We start from the raw sequence: 6,873 nt of genomic DNA on the forward strand, positions 1-6,873 counted from the left end.
AACTAACAATCTCAGCTTCCGTGGAAAGGCTATCATAAATGCCCTTCCCGGAGAGTGAGATCAACAACTAACTTCTCCATGGAGCCCTCAACTAATGCCTGTTGAAAATAGGAGCAAACACCCATACATAAACACTGAGTCGAACTAGAACCCAGAAGCAGATGGAGAGGACAAGACCATGTGGTACAAGCACATAGAGACAGCTTACCTGAACAAGGAGGAGCTAAAGGCCACTAGACTGATAGCTGGGAAGTCAGCATGGGACTGACTCAGGCCCCCCTGAATATGGGTCTCAGCCAGAAGGATTGAGCAGTCAAAGAGACCTCAGACAGTGGAGCCAGGATGTATCCCTGGTGCACAAAATGACTTTGCGAACATATCCCCCATGGAGGGATAACTGCCTTAATCTAGAGACAGGAGAGAAGCCCTAGTCCCTACTTCACATGACCTGTCAGATCTACATGACCCCAACTGGATGGCATTCCCCTACATATGGAATTGGGGTGGGGGGATGGGAGGGGAGGGTGTTTAGAGTGCATGTGAGAGGACAGAGAGGGTAAAAGGGAGGGAAGGAGGGAGGTAGGATTAGTGAGAGGGAGGTAGGGAGGGAGGGAGAGGGAACTGGGATCAACATGTAAAATAATAAATTAAATTAACAAATAATACTTTGACTTCAAAATTTAAGTTGAAGGACAAGTTACTGGGGAAAAGGATTTCTATTTTTGTTTCCACAGAAAATGAAAAGATGTGGATTCCTTCCAGACTAATGTGGTTCGATCACGCCAGACCGCCTGAATCAGAGTACCAGGTGATCCTACATTCAAAACAGCTGGATAAAACAGCCCTACAGACTACAGCCAGGGTATCTGAATCTTCATTGAATCCCCCAAGACAGCGCCCCTTACCAGGAGGAAGTAGTTTGGAAAGAACGACGCCCAAATTCCCAAATATTGTGTAGAAATGTTTGTTTTCATTTAATTGGACTTTGTTATATAAAATTAAATAAAATAAAAAAAGAAAGAAAGAAAAAGCAGGGTAAATCTATAAAATACCAACAACAACAAATCCAAAATAAACAAGAATGAACAATCAGTGGCCATTAATTTCACTCAATATTAATGGTCTTAACCCACCTATAAAATGACACAGGCTAACAGAATGGATATGAAGACAGAACCCATCCTTCTGCTGCATACAAGAATCATACCTGTGCTACCACAGAGAAAAGTGTTTGGAAAATATATTTCAATCAATTGGAGTCAAGAAACAAGCTGGTGTATCTATCCTAATATCTAATAAATTAGACTTCAAACTAAAATCAAACAAAAGAGATGAGGAAGGTCCATCATGATGATATCATAATACTGAACATCTGTGCCCCAAATACAAAGGCATCACATTCATAAAAGATACATTACTAAAATTCAAATCTCACATAAAACCTCACACATTTACACCCCACTCTGAACACTAAACAGAACCACCTGACAGAAAGTTAACAAGGAAACAAAGGAGCTAACAGAAGTTATGACACAACTGGATATAACTGACATCTATAGAACATTCCTTCCAAACACGAGAGAATATACCTTCTTCTCAGCTTCACGTGGAACCCTCTCTAAAATTGACCACATAATTGGCAACACAGCAAACCTCAACAGATACAAAAAAAAAAAAAAAAAAAAAAAAAAAAAAGGAATTACCCCCTGTATCTTATCAGACTACCATGCTTTAAAATTAGAATTCGATAAATTGCAGAAGCCCTACAAACTCATGGAAAATGAACAATGCACAATTGTACCATTCTGGGTCAAGGAAGCAATAAAGAATTTAAAGACTTCCTAAAACTGAACAAGAATGAAAACAACATACCCAAAGTAATGGGACTCTTTTAAAGCAGTACTGAGAGGAAAATTCATAGCACTAAGTATCCATATGAAGAAAATGGAGGATAGTCACTTTAGAATATTAACAGCACAACTGAAAGCTCTAGAACAAAAAGAAACAAAGTTTCTGTACCAGAGGAATAGAAGCCAGGGAATAATCAAATTGAGGGCTGAATCAATAAAATAGAAACAAAACAAAATAAAGAATCCATGTAACAGAGATTTTTGTCCAGTTAAGACATCTGCAGCTGGGGAGTCGGTGCGAGTTGTCTCTTCCTGTGTGAACATGATGTGGACCAAAGTAGACTACATCCCAGGAGCCTACAGAAAAGTGGTTGCTTCTCGAGCCCCCAGGAAGACGCTCGGCTCCTCCACCTTTGTCACAAATTCTTCATCGTGTTCCTCTAGAAAAGCTGAAAATAAGTATGCAGGAGGGAATCCAGTCTGTGTGTGCCCAACTCCAAAGTGGCAAAAAAGGCATTGGAGAATTCTTCAGGCTGTCCCCTAAAGACTCTGAAAAAGAGAACCATGTTCCTGAAGAAGCGGGATGCAGTGGCTTAGGAACAGCAAAGAGAAAAGCATGTCCTTTGCAACCTGATCACACAGATGAAGAAAATGCATAGAACTTACTCAGCTGAATAATGTCTTCAGTTTACTTAGGTATTCTGGGATGTAAATTTGGGTAGATGTGTTTGTTCAATTGACTTGTTGAATAGGCATTTAGTTAATGGAAGGCACTAAAATTTAGCCATTCAAAAGCAACTGGCTCTAAAAGGGAGACATTTTTTAATCTGTAAATTATAATTGCATACTTGAATTTATAACGTCATGATATGTTGCTTCTTTTACCTGTTAAGCTTCTTGCTAAAATCAACATTGCATGATGTTTGAATTACCAATTTACTGTCTTTGAGATTTGCCTAGATATTTGTTCTAATACCATTTTATGGGAACTTGATTATTGAAATGGTATCATTGTTATGGTCTGTTTGCTTTTAAAAGTCCACTTAGTCTTTTTTACATTAAAAAGTCTGTAATAATTAAAAAAAAAGAATCCATGTAACAAATTTTGTTTTTTTCAAGAAAATCAACAAGATAGACAAGCCTTTATATAAACTAACCAAAAAATAGAGTGAGAACATTTAGCAAAATCAGAAATGAAAATGGAAAAATAACAACAGACACTGAGGAAATCCAAAGACTCTTCAGAACATAGTTTGAAAACCTGTACTCCCAGAATTCAAAAATTTAAAGGAAATGGGAAAATTTCTGGATATACATCACTTAAGAAAATTAAATCAGGAACAGAAAATCAATTTAAATCGAGTATAACCCCTAATGAAATAGAAGAAAGTATTAAAAGCCTCCCAACCAAAAAAAAAAAAAAAAGCCCAGAGCCAGATGATTTCTGTGCAGAATTCTACCAGAAATTTAAAGAGCAGCTAATACCAATACTCCTCAAATTGTTCCACACAATAGAAGCAGAAGATTCATTGTCAAACTCTTAATAAGGCTACAATTACCTTGCTTCCCAAGCCACACAAAGACAAAAATAAAAAAAGATAACTACAGACCAATATTCCTCATGATCATTGAGGCAAAAATATACAATAATATACTGGCAAATCGAATCCAGGAACACATCAGAGAAATCATCCAACACGGCCAAGTAGGCTTCATCCCAGTGATGCAGGGATGGGTGAACATGTGAAAATCCATCAATGTAATTCACCATACAAACAAACTGAAAAAGAAAAAATGATGTGATCATCTCATTAGATGTTTAAAAAGCCTTTGACAATACCCAACATCCCTTCATAGTAAAGGTTTTGAAGAGATGAGGGATAACAGGAACATACCTAAACATAATAAAAGCAAAATACAGTAACCAACAGCCAACATCAAACATAATGGAGACTCAATGTGATTCCTCGAAAATCAGGAACTAGACAAGATTGTCTGCTTTCTCTATATCTCTTCAATATTGTACTTGAAGTTCTAGCTAGAGCAATAAGACAACAAAAGGAGATCAAGGGGATACATATTGGAAAGGAAGAAGTCAAACTTTCACTATTTTCAGAATATGTGATAGTCTACATAAGTGACTGAAAAACTCTACCAGGGAACCCCTAAAGCTGATAAACAACTTCAGCAAAGTGGCAGGATACAAGATTAATTTTAAAAAATCAGTAACTCTAGTATATACAGATGGTATATGGGCTGAGAAAGAAATCAAAGAAACATCACCCTTTAAAATAGCCACAGTCATCATAAAATATTTTAGGGTTAAGCCATAGGACAATTCTTGCCTGGCCAGTTGGTAGTATAGCCTATAGTGTCCACAGCTGAGTACAACTTTTAATGGCAATTCTCCCATCATAGCCTGGATAGCAACCTCTGTCATTGTACAAGCTAGCCACCAGTATAGAAAACCCCAACTTGCTCCTATTAGGGCCCACTGTGTTCCACAACCAAAGGATATGGTGTCTTCAGCAACAGGGTCTTGCATCTAGCTCCGGTAATTTACCAACCTACATGGAAAATGCATTTCTCTTCCTTTACTTCCTGTTTCACCAAGACAAATGTTCTGTCTTTTGTTAACTCTGCCATGCCTTCTTTGCCATTAAGAACATTATCCTTACTGGAGGATGATGTCACACACCTTTAATCCCAGTATTTAGGAGCCAGAGGCATGCAGATATCTGTGAGTTAGAGGCCATCCTGGTCTACAGAATGAGTTTCAGGACAACCAGCACTATTACACAGAGAAACCCTATCTGGGAAAACTAAAACCAACCTACCAACCAAACAATAACAACAAAAAAACCAAGATCATCCTCTCAAACCACGAAGCAAAAGAAAGCCTACTTTTGTAAGTTACATTTACCCAGACTCTTATTCATAATGAAAAGTGAAGTACCCAATGCAACAGATAAAAAGAGGTTGTTTTCAATGAAAAACAATAACAAAATACTCAGTTACACCCTAATCCCAACACATTATACTAAATCAAAGAAACAATATGTGTTTCCTGTTAAGTGTTATACTTTATATGGCATATCCAGGAATGATGTATCTGTAAAGACAGACTGAAAAGAAGTTGCCAGGGGCTATAAGGATGGATGCAGAAAGAAAACTGTTTCTACAGGAAAGTTTTAGTTTGGAGTCATGCAAATATTTTCACACTAGAAACAGTGAATATTATTGCCCTTTAACTGCTTACTTTGAAACAGTTTATTTTGTATTTTATAAATTTTATCTTAAAAATTATTTTAACAGTATAATTCTCCATAAATCCAACTGTTCTCAATAGATTCTGTGAGATTCTGAGAATCAGTATATAAGTCCATGCTCCTAAATTTCTTAATAGATCAATAAAAGTGAAGCATTGTCCTTATTGTTTATACATATCTTTTGTGTGCATATTCGATTGTGTATATATATGTGTTTATATGTGTGTTCATATGAATGTGCCTGTGTGTGTGTGTGTGTGTGTGTTTGTGTGTGTGTGTGTGTGTGTATGCATGTGTTGAGAACAGTAGACCACCTCAGATATCTCTATTTAGTTTTTGTCTACCTTTTCTTTGTTGAGGCAGTCTCTTACTAGCCTGGGCTAGGCTAGCTGACCAGAAAGTTGTAAGTTTCACCATTGGTTTTCTTCCCCAGTGCTGAGATTATGAACACATATGTGTACCTAGCTCTTTTACATGAATTCTAAGGATTGAACTCAAATCTTTACATTGGCTTGGCAATCATTTTACCTACTGAGCCATCTCCCCAAGACTAGATATTTATTTATTTAGTTATTTATTTATTTTAGCCAAGGTTGCGGAGGGTCATAAAGAATGCATAGATATTTACAATCTATGAAGAATGGTAGTTGTGTGTATTATTATTATTATTTTTGTCTTTACATATAACTTCTTACAACTGGTTTGAAATAATCTTTTGTATCATGCTGCTAATTTGAAGGTCACAATTTGACATGGCTTTCAAATTCCTGTAGTAAAATAATTTAGTCTTTCAGCATGGGTTAGCAGGTTCAGCTTTGGGTATTTTCTGTCCCTCACTGCTCTAAAATGACACCAAGTCCTTCAAATTCTGAGATGTTCTCCGAACACTGTAACTGTTTGATCTCCCTTTTAGTCAACAGTTAAAAAAAAAACCTGCAGCTAAACTGTGAATATTTTGCTTGTATGTATGTATGTATGTATGTATGTATGTATGTATGTATGTATCTATGTATCTATGTATCTATGTATGTATGTGTTTCCCCTCCCTTCTCTTCTCCCAGGTGTTCCCCCATACATCTGCTCTCTCGGTTCCCACCCCTTGTCCCTTTCTGTTCAGGGAAGAGCAGGTTTCTATGGATATCAGCCAAACATGACATATAAAGTTCCTCATGATCCATTGCTCTTTGCATTGTATCCAGCTGTGGTTTTCAGTAATGGTATCTTTTTACTGTAAAAAGAAAGTTCTTTGAGGAGGGTGAGAGTTAAACTTATCTGTGGAAATAAGGAGTTAGAAAGAGTTAGAATGTAGTTAGGAAACATTTGTGTCCTGTGTCTTACGTTTGGGGTGTTTTCTGCAATAATGACTGACCTTTACCCTCCAATAAGCAACTAAGGATAACAGACAATAGTCTACATTGTTTTGGGGACCAATTTAACTACCCTGCCCAGATACTTGAAAGATTTCTCAAGCCTTGGTCTAGTCTAGTTCTGTTAGTCTACGGTTCTTGGGCTAAGTATTGTCAGTCCAAGTGGCATAAATTCCTTTAAACTACTTATGTATACATACACATTTGGATTCATATTGTATGCATTGACAACATCAATAGACATGCTAATATGGAAAGGGAAAAATATCTCAAAGGACCACTCTTTTAAACAAAGAACTGCAAGTAAGTAATGGCTATCAACAGAGGAAGAATTAGTCTCTCATGGGGATGAGCTCTTAATTGGTTATTCAATACATAGTAGTCAAC

The 6,873-nt window shown here is 36.9% G+C and overlaps 1 pseudogene; it reads left to right on the forward strand.

Moving 5' to 3' along the window:
* Nucleotides 1-2,114: 2,114 nt before the first annotated feature.
* On the forward strand, nt 2,115-2,887 carry LOC127214954 (PCNA-associated factor-like; annotated as a pseudogene).
* Nucleotides 2,888-6,873: the final 3,986 nt, after the last annotated feature.

This window comes from Phodopus roborovskii, unplaced genomic scaffold (assembly GCF_943737965.1).
Source record: "Phodopus roborovskii unplaced genomic scaffold, PHOROB, whole genome shotgun sequence".
NCBI classification, from domain to species: Eukaryota; Metazoa; Chordata; class Mammalia; order Rodentia; family Cricetidae; genus Phodopus; species Phodopus roborovskii.